This window comes from Malus sylvestris, chromosome 17 (assembly GCF_916048215.2).
Source record: "Malus sylvestris chromosome 17, drMalSylv7.2, whole genome shotgun sequence".
Lineage (NCBI taxonomy): Eukaryota > Viridiplantae > Streptophyta > Magnoliopsida > Rosales > Rosaceae > Malus > Malus sylvestris.
In genome coordinates, this window is record NC_062276.1 from 19,993,011 (window position 1) to 20,009,077 (window position 16,067).

Sequence of the window (16,067 nt, forward strand, 5' to 3'; positions counted from 1 at the left end):
AAGAACCCCTGTGCCAACTTGCACTTTTGCCTTAATACTTCTATCAATTTCCACAAGTAACTCCTCTCTGGAAGTCATGTGATTACTGCACGCACTGTCAATATACCAGGCATCACTCACAGCTTTCACTTCAGTTGATTGCTTGACCATGAAGAGATTTCCAGGTTCTCCCACCTTGTTTGTAAAGTTTCTTTGCTCTCCCACTTTGTTTGCAAAATTCCCTTGCTGAGCATTTTTGTTTTGATTGCAGATCCTAGCAATATGACCAGGTTTTCCACACTTGTGACATTTAATCTTCCCTTTTAGCCAACATTCACCATAGTGAAGTTTATCACAGTATTTGCATGCCCCTCCAGTGTTGTTAGCTTCATTTCTTACACTTGGAGTAAACCTGTTAGTCCACTGCTTCCCTTTGAACTTGAAGTTCTTCGGATATTTTGATCCACCAGTATTGGTATGTTGATTACCAAATTTACTATTCTTAGATGAGATATCTAAGCTAGCAAATGCACGTTCTGTGCTACTCTCTTCATGTCTGATTAATCTTAGTTCAAACCCTTTCAATATGGCAACCACATCTTGTGCATCAATTACATCAATATCTTTAGTATTTTCTATAACAGAAGCAATGCTATCATATGTTTTGGGTAAACTGATCAATAACTTTTGCACAATTCTCTGATTACTAAGATCTTCTCCATAGCTTCGCATCTGATTTATCAGATCAAACAACCTAGCTAAATATGCAGCTAGAGATTCACTTTCACTCATACGGGTATATTCAAAATCACGACGCAGACCTTGTAATTTCACAGATCGTACCTGTTTGTCCCCTACATACTCTTGCTTCAGAATATCCCAAGCTTCTTTCGCAGTTTCCAAGGTTGCAATGCGTGGAAAAATTTGATCTGATACGGCTCCCTGAATGATTCCAAGAGCCCTTGCATCCTTGACCAGATTTTCACTCCGCAACTTCGTTTCCACCTCAGTGAGGTCTCCTTCCCCTTTCGCTGAAGTGGTAAAACCTTTTTCAACAATATTCCATAACTCGTGAGATCGGAAGATTGTTTTCATTCGAATCTGCCAGAAATCGAAGTTTTCTCCGTTGAACACCGGAGCTCGAAGCTCCCCTCCACCAGATCCAGCCATGTTAGACTCAGATCACACCTCTCTCTACTATTTTCTTTGCAACGATGTGTTGCAAACACTTGCTCACTACCTCTCACAGAATCGACGCCCAGAGATTCAGACCCAACAAGGCTCTGAGGCCATGTTAGAATTAGAAGAAAATGTAGTACAACAATGGAGGATATGCTGCAATGACTAGAGTGAGAGAGAGGGAATGAATGAGAGCAGAGAATATGACTCTGCAATTCTTCACACACGCACTGTTTGATTGCTCACCTAGTGAGAGAGGAACATCTCTCTACACTTAACAGTTACACTTCCAATCTTTTTGGCAGTATTCAAAATTACATCCAAGTAATCCTAGCCATCCATCTTACACCCTATGAGATGAAGACACATGTACAGTCACTTACTTAAGAACTAAGAGACTTAGATAAGAAAGCATACAACCAATTTAGCTAAACATCCTAGCAATATAAGCTAGAAATACAACTACCACATCAGATCACAATTTACACACTAACATGGTTCTCATCCTTCGCACATCAACAACAACAACAGTAGTAGATCGATGACTACGTCATCAAATCGATCCCGCCTTCTATGGAGGCGACGCTAAGGATTAATGGTTTCAGAGGAATCGATCGACGGCAGCGACTCATGCTTCTCTCTTTCTACAGTTCAACCTCTCTTCCTTTTACAGGTAATGAATCAAGGTACTTTCTTCCTCCTCTTCCTCCTTTTTTTTTTCCTGATTCAAAACAATTTCAAAGTTTCAAATTGCAGATTGAGAATTTGTAGAATTCAATCTGGCAAAGAAAGACGTCAATCACGTACTGGAAAATCAGGACAGCGGTCTCGCACTGCAGATGCAAGACGGCGATCTCGCACTTCAAAATCAAGACAGTGATTAGAAAAATCTCTTGAAAAATTTGCGTCTTGCAATAAAAATAGTATTGAAGGATCTGAATTGTGCAGAAAAAAAGAAGATGGAGAAACGAAGAGAAAGTGATAGGGTCAAAGAGGGAGAAAAGCAGAGAAGTTTCTAGGGGAAGGGAGAGTTCTTAAGAAAATGAAAAATGTTGCACAATAATATAATATTAATAAGTATGTATTAAAATATTAATAGATATATATTAAATAATGTAATATTAAAGTTTGTTAATCTTTTTATTTTTAGTCCGGCGTTGAACTAAACGTTTCACTAATTCAGTTCAACTTAGTTTATTCTAAGTACTGGTTTAGTACTGAGGTGCTTTTGTAAAAAGTGGATATTAAAAAAAACTGAGCTCAAAAAGGTGTTTGGTAAACACTTAAAAACAACTTATTTTCACAGTTTTTTGTGAAAAAAAGCTGAAAATGTAAAGCAGCAAAAATGAGCTTATTCTCACAACATAGTAGAAGTAGTTTTTTTTTCAAAGCACAGCAATACCAAACCAGCCCTAACCCTAAGCCAGTCTAGCTTAATCCCTGAAGCTAGTCTAGTCCGAAATAGTCCGGTACAACAAACACACCCTTATACTTATTAGTGTGACAATTATTTAACTACAATGGAGTGCTTGAGTAAAGTATGATAATCCACTTAGCAAAATAATAATATAACTACAATATTATTTGACCAATTTCGGATAGAAGTACATTTATAGAAACACACAAAGAAGAAAGGACCACTTGGGGGAAGACAAGAGGGTAACCTGGAGAAAGTGCGAAATCTGATGCAGCAGTTTAGAACTTTCACTAGTCAATGGGGTGGGGGCAATTTTGGAAGCTGAATGGGTATACTTATGAATTGTGAGAATTTAAAACTTGATGGCGGGTGGGTTCAAAACCAAATAGAGGCAACTAAGAAGGAAGAAAAAGAAAAGTTTAATTGCTGAGAAAAAAGATGGCCACTGTTAGAACCCTATACACCCAACAAGTTAGGATCATACCATGTTGATTTACATATAGGTAACCAAAATGATGCACCATACTGCTTGTGTCTTTTGCAACAAGCACAGGCGCTTCCTACTCCGACTAAACGCAAACTAAGTAACTTGGTTTTGGTTTTCAAGTTTGTTCCATAAGTAAAATGCTCTCCTGATGATTGGATCAGCTGAAAATCCTTCCGCATATGCACTTATAGCAGTTAGGAGGCTCGTGAATTTCTCCCCGTTGTCCTGTAACCATCCGAAATTTTGAATCAGCTCCTCAAACACTCATTAACAACCACAAAAACGAATTATTTTCAACGTCAAAAGATTTCACACATATGCTAAATGCACACGCTCAAGCATGTTAAATTAGTTAAGCAGGATATATATTAAAACAAACTCACTTTGTACTTTTATAAACATTTTGAACATTGATAAGCTTTGGGGTTTCTGGATTCATTTTCATTATTCAAGTAACATCCAATCTAAGATAGCTTAAAATTTGAAGATATCAATGAATTTCACAAAGGGAAATACGTACTACAATGTAGTTGAGTGACCGAACTAAGCAGACTCTACATACGTTACTTCTTCCTCCATGCAGATAATAGAAAACGCTAAACCAAAAGTTATGAGTGGTCTATTAATATAGTATCACAAATCAAACAAGAAGGTTGATGTATTCGGATGACTGGGGTTGTTTAACTAAATACTCCAAAATTATAGTTTCATAAAGAAGATAACTTCGTATAAGTATAATTGCACAAACCTCAGGCTTCTGAAATGTCAGATCTTTAGTGGCAAAAGGTACCATGTACAATGGAAGATCAGAGCGTACTAGTGCCTGTCGTCATACAGAGGAAGTACATATCAAAACGATATTAACATGAGTTGTTAAAGAGTACTAGCTATATGAATGAAAATGACAACGGTTTGCAGATTTTAAAGAATACTAGTAATATGAGAAGACAATTCATATTAGAAGAATATGCTAAAAGGGCCGAAACTTGTCAACGGTTCTTCACAAGCTTGTCCATAAAATATTTATACTCAAGTTATCTTGTTCAATGAACGTGTTTGTATGGCTTTGATTTGGTTCACTTATGGATTTAAGCTTCAGCTTGACTTGATTCTTCAACAAACAAATATTAACAGGCTTTTTCTCAAGCAAAACTTGAGCTGCTCAAGAGCAGAATTACAAGGGTACATGGGTACTCCCCACACCAAAAAAAAAAAAAAAACATTTACTTGCAGTCTTAAGGTGAGAAATGACAGAAAACTACAGATTTAAAATGCTTTCATCTTATCTTCTCGATTATCAGAATTTGGATTTTTTTTTTTTGAGAAACGAGGACTGAGCCCAATTTTATCAGGAACAAGAATTCATTGTAACACTAATCACTAATTATTAAGATAAATCCGTATTTATGTTTTATGAAAAAAACTTTTTCTTTTTTGAATGGGCAAACCCCCTATCCCACCCCTCCCTTATGAAAAGAGAAACGGAGAGCTAGAAGAGAATCTGGAATCTGGATAAAGAAATATGATTACCAAGTTCTTGCTCAAGAGAGCCTGATCAGCATTTTCTATCAAGGCCTGCAATGAGAGAACAGATGCAACAGTGTGAGTTAGACATGATAAGTTCTCAACAGTTACAAATTAGCTTACAACTTTACAGGTAATACTGACTTCCAAGCCATTGAAAGGCACACGCCTAATCTAATATTGTCAGTAATCCAAGGAAACTTTTCTGAATATATGGAGAACAAATTGAAGCATTAGTCAGAATATAATAACATGTGGATCCAACTGTAGGAGGATCCATGAAAATCTTTTATCTCTACCTGTGGATCAATTTATGGTAAAAAAACCAGCAGGACAAGATCTATTCCTTATTATTGATCCAGAAAAATTCACCAAAACTTGAATGTGGTGAGGGGCAATGGAATTCAGGGAGAATTAGGTTAGATTTGTTAACCGAATACAATGAGAATTATAGCGTATTTGTTTCTTTTGAATTAAAATCCCTTTTGAACTCGAATGTGATTCTATCTGCCATAAAGTGATGAGAAGCAAGTATGGTCTCAGTGACAATGGCTGGATTCCAAGATAAAGCAGAAGTCCTCAGAAGAAGAAGAATATTTCCAAAGGTTATTGTTCTTTTCTGGAGTGTTGCCATTTTTGGGAAGACGTTTGGCTGGGCGAAAACTATCTACACTTCTCATTTCCTAGGCTGTTCAACATATCCAGGTTTCATAAAACAAAGCATCTAATATCATGCTATAACTAAATTTTAATAACTGGACTATTATCCAGTAATATGTACATATACTTGAGTCAAAATAAACAAACAAGAGGGAGCCTTCACAAAGGTTGCTTAGGAGAAGTCTCAGCAGTCGGTAGAGCCCCAGAAAGAGAAGGCACCGGAGGGGGATCATTCGGAGCCTCAGTACTGGACAAAACCCTAGAAGGAGGAGGCATCAGAGATTGATCATTTGGAGCTTCATTACGCGGTACAGCCCCAGAAGACGAAGGCAATAAATGCCTTTGGAACAAACCCACAAATCTCTGATGATCAAGTAAAACCTGACCATCAGATTCCTTCATCTGGTCAAGCTTCCTCTTCATGTTTGTAGCATAGTCATGTGCGAGCCGGTGCAACTGTTTATTCTCATGCTTGAGCCCTCTAATCTCCTGTTTGAGACTCATCACTTCAGCCGCCAATGATTCAACTTGGCGGGTTCGAGCAAATAGGCGTTGGGCCATATTAGACACAGAACCTGCACACTGAACACTGAGAGCCAGAGAATCCTTGACAGACAACTCATCAGACCGTTTGGAAAGTAGTCTGTTATCTTTGGGAGTGAGAAGGTTCCTGGCCACTACCGCAGCGGTCATATCATTCTTCATCACGGAATCCCCAACGGTAAGAGGACCAGTAGGGGAGACGAAGGATGGGCGCCATATGTTGTCTGGAGAAGGCGGGGCTGCCTCTTCAACAAGGTTCAAGTCAAAACGACGGTCGGAGGGGCCAGCCATTTTCAAAGGTGTTGAAGAGAGAAGAGGTCGGACAAATCAAGATCTTAGAAGTGCAAGAATGGAGCTTCTACTGGTGGATATTCAAGTGTGCTTTGGAACTTAATGTCAGCCCCTATAAAAATCTGCACTCGACGAAGCTTCAAAAATCGAAGAGGCGCCTGCTCAGAAATCGAAGAGGCGTTTGCTTTCTCAAAAGCTGGGCTGCTCAGAGACCACGAGGGTCGATCTCAGAAATCGAAGAGGTGTTTGCTTTCTCAAAAGCTGGGCTGCTCAAAGACCACAAAGGCCGATCTCAGAAATCGAAGAGGCTTGCTTTCTCAAAAGCTGGGCTGCTCACAGACCACGAGGGCCGATTTCAGAAATCGAAGAGGCACCTACTTTTCCAGCCTTGTCAGCACCTGTCACACGCACACTCAGCTTTGCGGAAATTATGGGCATTCTGTCGAAGATTTCTGGCGAAGTAGAAAGCACATGAATCGTACTGTTCAATCACCCACTTCCCACACGCAACAGTAGCTCATGGGTACCAAAGAATTGCAAAGAAACAACACTAACAAAGTTTAGACACATAAATTTTGAAGGTCTAGCTACCATATTATTACCCACAAGGGTAAAGGAACAGTACCACTGCTGGATAATTGGAAAGTCCCGGTGTGTCAACCTCTGTGCTTCGTGGCAAGGTAGACTAGCAAACATGCCCAACCTTTACTCACATTCGAGAAAACACTCCTAACAAGATTGCTTGCTCCAAAATCGAAGAGGCACCGCCCTCCGAATCTCGAGAGCCAGACTCCTAACATGATTACTTTCTCAAAAATCGAAGAGAGGGTAAAGGAACAGTACCACTGCTAGATAATTGGAAAGTCCCTGTGTGTCAACCTTTGTGCTTCGTGGCAAGGTAGACTAGCAAACATGCCCAACCTTTACTCACATTCGAGAAAACACTCCCAACAAGATTGCTTGCTCCAAAATCGAAGAGGCACCGCCCTCCGAATCTCGAGAGCCAGACTCCCAACATGATTACTTTCTCAAAATCGAAGAGAGGGTAAAGGAACAGTACCACTGCTGGATAATTGGAAAGTCCCTGTGTGTCAACCTCTGTGCTTCGTGGCAAGGTAGACTAGCAAACATGCCCAACCTTTACTCACATTCGAGAAAACACTCCCAACAAGATTGCTTGCTCCAAAATCGAAGAGGCACGGCCCTCCGAATCTCGAGAGCCAGACTCCCAACATGATTACTTTCTCAAAAATCGAAGAGACACCGCTCTCCGAATCTCGAGAGCCAGACCCCCAGCAGGATTGCTTTCTCAAAAATCGAAGAGGCATCGTTCTCCGAATCTCGAGAGCCAGACCCCCGACAGGTCTGTAATCTTCACACGCAACATCAGCTTTCCAGATACCACAAACCACTTTTTCAAAGTGCTCTGACAGAGTTAAAACATGTGAAGCTGGCAGCCCCCACTACCGTGCTATAACCAAGCAGGGTAAAAGAATAGCATTATTACTTGATGTTAGGGAGACTCCTATATATGTTGACTTCCATCTCTAACGGACAGACAGACCTGTAAAAATGCTCAACCCTTTCTCTTATCTGAGAGGGCACTCCCAACAAAGCCTTTCGAAATATTCAGCTTTCTTTCCCCCCGATAATACCTCTGTAAACAAGCTATACTAGAGCAAGAATATCTCATATCATCAGGGTTAAAAGCAAGAGTATCCCATATCATGCTTTTTCCCTGTCTTTTCCTTTGGCCTTGTTCTTACCTGCAAGACAAGGAGAAAGAGAGCAATCAGTCAGCACTTGGAATCAAGCTTCCAGCCAGGAACTGACTGCCTGGAACCCCTTACCTGATTACTTACCTGGCATTGCTCTCGAGTACTCATCTTCAACATCTTATGCTTCCAGGGAAGATACCGCATCTGCCTGAGGAACAGATAGGGCAAGTGAGAAGGATACAAGGAAGCATGTGGAGACAAGCGTAACAGCACACGTGCCGATACATCCACTACTCTATCAAAAGCAAAAGTATCCCATATCAGCAGGGTCGAACGTACTCTAGATTTGATGGACTTGTTTTGACCCTCAAATTCTTCAGTCGGCCTTATACTCTGGAGGAAACCAGAAAACCCTCCAGCCCAGTTCAAGAATAAGCCTGTGGAAAGTTACTTCTTCAAAAGCAAAAGTATCTCATATCATCTCTCCTCATTTTTCTTCTCTTTATCCTTCATGCTGCCTGCAAGATAGGGAGAATGTGAACAATCAGCCGGAGCTCTGATTGCTTACCTTGTCTGTCACCTCTTTCAGCAGATCCCCCAGCTCGGCGACTTGGGGGACTCCTACTACATGGTTTGTATCTCGCTTGACCAAGCATGAAACTACAAGTAAGCTTCAAGTGAAATTGATACATTACCTTGTGCATCTCCACCAGTTACAGATACCACCCCTGGATGGAGGAAGAGTACTTCCAGAGAAGATGCCACATCTACCTATGAGACAGATAAGGCAAGTCAAGACGATACCACACTCCGGTACTTAGAAGTTTCGTGGCTACGAGATCATTCTCCCACAATATCTCCTAATGTCATTTGTACTAAATCATTCACTTGTACTCACTAAAGGAGAGCTTGAACCTATGTACTTGTGTAAACCCTTCACAATTAATGAGAACTCCTCTATTCCGTGGACGTAGCCAATCTGGGTGAACCACGTACATCTTGTGTTTGCTTTCCTATCTCTATCCATTTATATACTTATCCACACTAATGACCGGAGCAATCTAGCGAAGATCACAAAAAGTGACTGTTTTCGCTACCTAGGATCTATCTTGCAAGAGAACGGAGAATTAGATGGAGATCTCAACCATAGAATACAAGCTGGATGGATGAAGTGTAAGAGTGCATCCGGCGTGTTGTGTGACCGTCGTAGGCCACTGAAGCTCAAGGGAAAATTTTATAGGACGGCAATAAGGCCAGCGATGTTGTATGGCACAGAATGTTGGGCGGTGAAGCATCAACGTACACAAAATGGGTGTAGCGGAGATGAGGATGCTTCGTGGGATGTATGGGCACACGAGAAAGGATAAGATTGGGAATTAGGATATCCGAGGTAAAGTAGGAGTAGCCAAAATTGAAGGAAATATGAGAGAAAATCGGTTCCGGTGGTTTGGACATGTGCAAAGAAGGCCTACTGACGCTCCGGTTCGAAAATGTGACTACGGGACAGAGGTTCGGGGCCGAAGGAGTAGAGGAAGACCTAGGAAAACTTTGGAAGAGATCCTAAGAAAAGACTTGAGTACTTGGATCTAACGGAGGACATGACACAAATGAGCGCAATGGCGTTCTAGGATTCATATAGCCGACCCCACTTAGTGGGAAAAGGCTTTGTTGTTGTTGTTGTTGTTGTTGGACTATTATCCAGTAAAAAGGAAAAAAAATGAAATAATCACTTTCCTCCCTTCTCATTTGAATTTTCACAAAAAACAAAATGAAAATAACCTGGAATATTATCGGATTTGTCACCGACAAGTGAGATCACATCAACCAACTGAGAAGGTTGAAGGCTTCCATATTTTTCAGCAAAATCCTCCATAAACCATACTGAGAAATCAGTACACATACATCAGCGTCTCAACTCTACAAATCCAAATAATAATAAATAGAAAAATATATGACTACAAAGTTTGGGACTTTCATCCTCCATAAAAACTGTCAAAAGAAGAAAAAAAACTGGTACACAGCACCATTTTCTTTACAAATTGTCAAGAAATGCTGCTATTTTAATTAATTTAATGTAAAAGAAAATAATACTGATGAATTCTGCCGCAATATGAGAATTTTAAGTATCCTAAACCGATCAGACCACATTTTCTGTTTGTTTTTTTATTTTATTTTGAGCAAAATTTTCTTTTCTTTTTAAAATTAAGAATTTTGAGACAATCAATCACCACTTAATGATTTCTAGAACTAAAAAAGCAAGGAATAAACTGAGCGGCAGAGGTATTTTATGCTAAACAATATTGCATGAACATAAGAAATTAAATACAAGCAAACATGTACAGATTTTAAGAATTCTTATACAGGTTAGAACATACATTACTAAGTAAAGATAGAAATTCAATAAAGTTACTTACTCAAAGCCACGTGGAGCAATTCGTAGAAGGCGCAGCGAAGGAGATAGAATCTGAAAAAAGTCTTTGTCTGGGGAGACAACCCGTACCTGTCAAAATTTAGGTCAATCAGAAAAATGACCGAGCAAAACAATTCATACAATTCTTTTCAATTTTCATACAACTATCCTACCATGTTATCTGTAAAAACTATAAATGATTTTGTTATTACACGAATTCTATATTCTCCATGGAAGAATGCTGATAGAAGAACTATATCCCACTTTCACGGGGAGAAAATCAGCTAATGGTTGCATAACTGTCTAAGACTCATCCAATCCCACAGTCACTAATTATCCAATCCCACATTCAGTAATTATCCAATCCCACAGTCATTAACTATCCAATCCCAGCACATAAGAAGTGGGGTCAGCTGTATGAATCCTAGAACACCACTGCGCTCGATTTTGCGCCAAGTCTTCCATTAGCTCCCAATCCCAGCACATGTGATGCAGAAAAATTATTATCTGGTTAATCTTACTAGGTATTGAGGAATACTTATGCATAGAAAAGCTAATGGGTTTGGTGGATTATTAATGCTGTATGCATAGTCTTGGTAGTTGTTATGGGAGTAGTTGTTATTAGTGATGTATAGGAAATTTAAAGATTCTATCTGGAAAGACTAGAGTAATTACTAATAAATTATAAAATGGCATGAGCTAGTCTGAGAAGGGACTTCAGTTTTGGACGAAGTTTATCAATGACACCAGTTTTCTCTGAAGGCTTTCCTTGACCTCCCCTTAGAAATCTCCGCTTCAATGGTAACTTGGAGTATCTTGTTCCTCTTAGAACTAGGATAACTTCTACCTTGATATTATTTAGGACCTGTTTGGGACTGCTTATTTAGAAAGCATGTTTGCTCATACGTGCTTTTGCTAGAAGTGCAAGTATTACAGATACATTGAAATTTTTATTAAAATCCAAGTGATTCCTAGAGAAACACTTGGGAGTGCTTGGTGAAGGAGTAGATGTCAGGTGCTTTTCCAGAAAGTGCTTCTATAATCCAAAATGTTTTTAAGTTTTTCTACTAAACACGGTCAAAAGTCTTTTGGTTCGTTTGGAAGTGCTTTTAAATTACTGCAAGCACTTTTAGAGAAAATATTTTTGGGTTCAAAAGCACTTGAAGCCCTCCCTGCAAGAAGAACAAGTTAGGTGCTTCTTGCAAGAAGCACTTAAAGTGCTTTTCCAGGATTAACTTGCAGTTTTACTAAGGATTGGTTTGAAAACATTTTCTCTAAAAGCGCTTTCAATCATTTAAAAGCACTTCCCAAACGAGCCCAAAATGTCAAACTGCTAAACCATAAATAGTTTTGAGACAATGACTGCAGCCAAACGTTTCACCCCCTTCTATTTACTAGCACAAAATGTGAAACTGTTAAACCACAAACAGTTTTGAGACAATGACTACAGCCAAACTTTTTACTCACCCACTTCTAAACATTTGAACCCTTTTTGGGTTGTGACTAATGAAACAGGAATTCAGTTTTGTCACACGACAAAAACAGAGAGAACACAAGATTCATTAGTCACAACCCAAAAAGGGTTCAAATGGAACACAACCCTGGTTATAGAAGACATTAAACAAAAACCAAATCACTTTAACTAGATCACACAAAAAGGTAGGAAACAATATATTCTTAGATTTCTAATTACAATTAATCTCGAACACTCTGGGAAGGTGAGCAGAGATTGAAGTCCCACTTGACAATCAAAGTGACCTATTTTCATATGGATAGAAATGAAATTTTGTTTGTACCAATTACCAAAAAAAGAAACGAAATTTTATTTAATCATTCTTTAGCTACAACCAAAAAATATAATCATACTTGGATAACATTAAGTATATTTAAAAAATAAATATAGAATAGTCTTCTTTCATAAAATAACTTAAGAGTTTTACCTTGTACCCACTATCAACACTTCTAACAGCCAATGTCCCAATCACATCATCAGCTTCCACACCGGGCACCTGCCTTTGAGTAGACTCATGATCAATCACAACATACCTATGGGGTTAACTGGTCCTATGAAGCTGTGATATGGAGCTATTTCCTCAATCACCTTAATGGACATAGCCTTGATTGATGCTTTCAAGTATTGGAGTCCCTGGACAATGGTGTCAGGTGTACGGGGGCGACTGCTCTTGTATGCGGGGTACAGAGTATGATGAAAATTCAGGCCTTCAAATAAAATAAAGATAATATAAAGACACATCATAATCTCTTATTGTTTTAAAACATTAGCTTACAAATCTTAAGACAGAAAAATAATGCTGGGGCAACAAAGCAAAAAAGAAGGAAGGAGAACAAGGATATCAGTAAATGCTAAAGTCAAAACTTACTTCACATGGTAAGCTTTAAATTACTTCAAGGTAAAGGCGTACAAATGAAAAGATGAAATACATGATATAAAGCAAAATGTGACTCTCTAAACAAAGATGAAAGATAGATAAACATTCCCAATTTACCTCCCATTTGGGTCTAAGTCAGTACATAAAACGGAAACCGGTCCAGGGTATACTAGGTTCTATGGTAGGGGCTACAGTTACACTATGTTCTATGGTACAGGGTAGGCTCTAATGCACATACTACATACATCATTAGGGGTTTTCATAATTGATTGATAATTTGGGCCGTAATCATTTTAAACTATAATCCAGAAAGGTTCAATTACTGTATAACGTTTCATATATTCTATAATTACATCGACTTATGTTTATATATTGTGATATATTAACAAACGAAGGTTAATAGGACAATAAATGATGCATGCAAACCGACAAACAACCACTACTTTCTTTTTCAGAATGGCCTACAATCTCAACTCCAACATGCAAACCAAGGGAAAAAATAAAATAAAAGAAGCATACCTTTTCCTTTTTAACACTTTCTTTGGATGAATTACATGTTTGACCAAATGAAATTCCTGAAAAGAGAATGTCTGTCTTATCAAAATTGGGCTTGGAAAACATGCTCCCCCACCTGCATATTGAGCACAGTAAGTACGACTTCACTAGCTAAACCCAAGACTTTATATGTATATAGCATTTAATGAGCTCTATGGTGATGCAATTTGGAAGTGTACAAGTAAATACAAATATAAGAATATCAATAACAAAATGAAGAGGCCAACAAAATTTGTATCACACCATCACGGTCAAACACCACCTACATGAAAAGACAAAAAAAAGAAGAAGAAAAAAGTTATTAGTTGTGTTACAGGACAAAAGTGGGGGACTATGATATCAGAAATTGAATAAACTCAAGGAGAACAAAACCAAGCAAGTTTAATGGCTCCATGTCTACTTATAAATAAAATTATTTCTAACAACTAATATCCGCATTTTATATGAAAAAACATTTGAAAGTTGAAACCACAAAAAACGGAAACAACGATAACTAGTTGATGGACAATGAGGTAAAGAAATAATTTGGGAGGAATACAATTCAATTAAGGAATTCAGTTAACTATGGATTGCCGATTGGGTTATGGAGCTACTTAATTTGATGTAGTTGATCATCTAGCTCTTCAAGACATGCTTGCATTATGGAATACTGAAGCCTGCCTATAGTTCTCTTTCGAGTCTTCCCCTCTCCTTCTCATCTCTCTGTTTTCCCTACCAGTTCAGCAGCACTAATCCTTTTAAGTTTGTTTAACCAAGGTAGAATGACCCGATCAATATGAAACACATTGCCAGCCAACTCCGTAAAAATAGATAGAGAACATGCAAACTAGAAGTCTAGAACCTACAAGTGAAATAGAATGAAAATACACAAAATACGTACTGGAATAAAATCATACTGCCACATGGGAAGGGATAAACATCAGGACATCAATTATCTGCAAGAAAATCAATTAAAAGAAAAGGCCTTAGACCAGAAAAATTCCAAATGACAAAAGACAATGTGTCTACTTTTGGTTTGGGTTCAACACATCCATAAAGACTTGTTAGTGCATTGCACCTTATATAATATTGTTATACCCAGTTATAGCACTTTAGAAAGGTTCACATATTTATCAGTGAAAAAGAAATTGTAACACGAAAATTATCATAACAAGAGGATACCCCATGGTTGTGCATATGGTCTAACTTAATCAAAAGATGCACAACTAAAACACTTCCAATTTAACCAAGTTACACCCACAAAAAGCCCTAGAGTGACATTTATTTTAAAAATAATAAAATAAATATCTTTTTAATTATTATTGGGATCAGGATGCCTCGATTAAATAGAAAAGATCATCAATAAAGTTTAGTTTTATTACACATCATATATTTACACAACAATTAATGTATCTTTGCTGTTCAGTCAACAATCTATAGACATCACAACTTCTTGAGTACATTGCAACTGAAGAGGAGAATAACATACGTTTTGATCTTATTACAAGTACATGAAAAGAAAAAACAGCAAAAAAGCTCAATCTTTTATATAAATATCACTTACAAGAGAAAGTGCTGAGAAGATGGTCAACACCCAATCTCCGTTTCCAACGGCATGTGACAGATGTCCATGATGCAGCTTTGCTACTCTCATCAACAGAAACAAAGATTAGTGGATACTATCGAATGAAAAAGAAAACAACATTAACGAAAATCAAATAAGCTAATTTTAAGATGCACGCTATGAGTAAAAGTAACATGTATCCCAATAAAACCAAACTATTGTTCAAACAAATTCTTGTGCAAGGTTCAAACAAATTCTTGTGCAAGGTTCAAAATATGCAGAAAACGTCCCAGTATAGAATTAACATGCTACTCCAACATTGCACATATGTGATCTTTTGCAAGTAAATATGTTGTTGTAAATCGAAAGTGATGACAAAACCATTAGTGTTATATATATTATGCCAAGAGAAGGAAGGAATCGACACCTAAAATCTTATAGTATGCTCTATAAATGATGGATGTGCCGTCGACGAGCATTACTCTACCATCTGAAGGGTTACTATTCACTGTTTTCTCTTCATGCTTTATCAAAGTCGAAGCCAGCAGCATGTCTCGGTGTACTACTCCCTCACTTTTAGAGTAAAAGGCGGGGGTGGCGGCAGCATCAACATTCTCACTAACAACTCCTGGTGAAGCCGAATAAAAACTACGATTGAACGCATTGCAGTAGCCCTAAATTTATGAAAAATAATTCCGGTTAAAAAATACGAGAAATTGGAAATTCAGACGCTTGCCCAAGAACCAATTAGCTAGCATATAGTGTGTGTGTGTGTGTGTGAATATGTATGTGTGTATGAAACAGCAGCAATTGAAAGAGTGACTTGTGGGAGGTATTTATACCTTATGGGAAATTAGGGGAGATTGTTGTTGTTGTTCCTACCAATCTGAAAGTGAAGCTTCTCCATCTGCAGAGGGAAAGGGATTGAATATTGGGGAGCAGCCAAGAGTGGGAGTGACAACAGGCCATCCCCGGGGTCAAAATCACAAACGCTGCAACCGCAAGCTTTGCCTCCGCACAGAAAACAGTGTCACATCCCTCCGCCTCTGTCCGTAACCATCATCTCTTCAGACTTCCAGTTACCGTTTTGCTTAAAAAAAATATATATAAAAAATAAAGTGCCAAAGTAATCTCTGAACTACCACCTCACTACAAATTAGGTGAATTATTTTTCGATAAAATAAATTCTTAAATTCATTAAAAATTACTAATTATATCCCTACTGTTATACTCAAAGTTATTTTATCTAATTTTTTGTCAACTTAAATCACTTAACACACTTTAGAGCGTAATATCGCATTTTTCTCGTCTATAAGCCTTTAACATTTCATATAGATTGCGAATTTAAGGTTTAATTTACCCTTCAAAATT

General features: G+C 38.2%; 1 long non-coding RNA gene across 15 annotated transcripts; it reads right to left on the reverse strand.

The window, feature by feature from the left end:
- Nucleotides 1-1,373: 1,373 nt before the first annotated feature.
- Nucleotides 1,374-15,792, reverse strand: LOC126612672 (uncharacterized). Of its 15 annotated transcripts, none has more exons than XR_007619227.1 (12): nucleotides 15,539-15,792; nucleotides 15,124-15,370; nucleotides 14,697-14,776; nucleotides 14,034-14,088; nucleotides 13,118-13,415; nucleotides 12,310-12,428; nucleotides 12,149-12,221; nucleotides 10,213-10,298; nucleotides 9,578-9,679; nucleotides 4,593-4,637; nucleotides 3,811-3,885; nucleotides 2,688-3,287 (listed from the first exon to the last, which is right to left on the reverse strand). It is a non-coding gene; the product is annotated as an uncharacterized LOC126612672 (long non-coding RNA). The 15 variants fall into 15 exon arrangements; XR_007619226.1 differs by having other exon boundaries at nucleotides 2,979-3,287; nucleotides 12,149-12,217; XR_007619234.1 differs by having other exon boundaries at nucleotides 10,213-12,428; nucleotides 13,118-13,173; nucleotides 13,397-13,415.
- Between the last annotated feature and the right edge of the window lie 275 nt (nucleotides 15,793-16,067).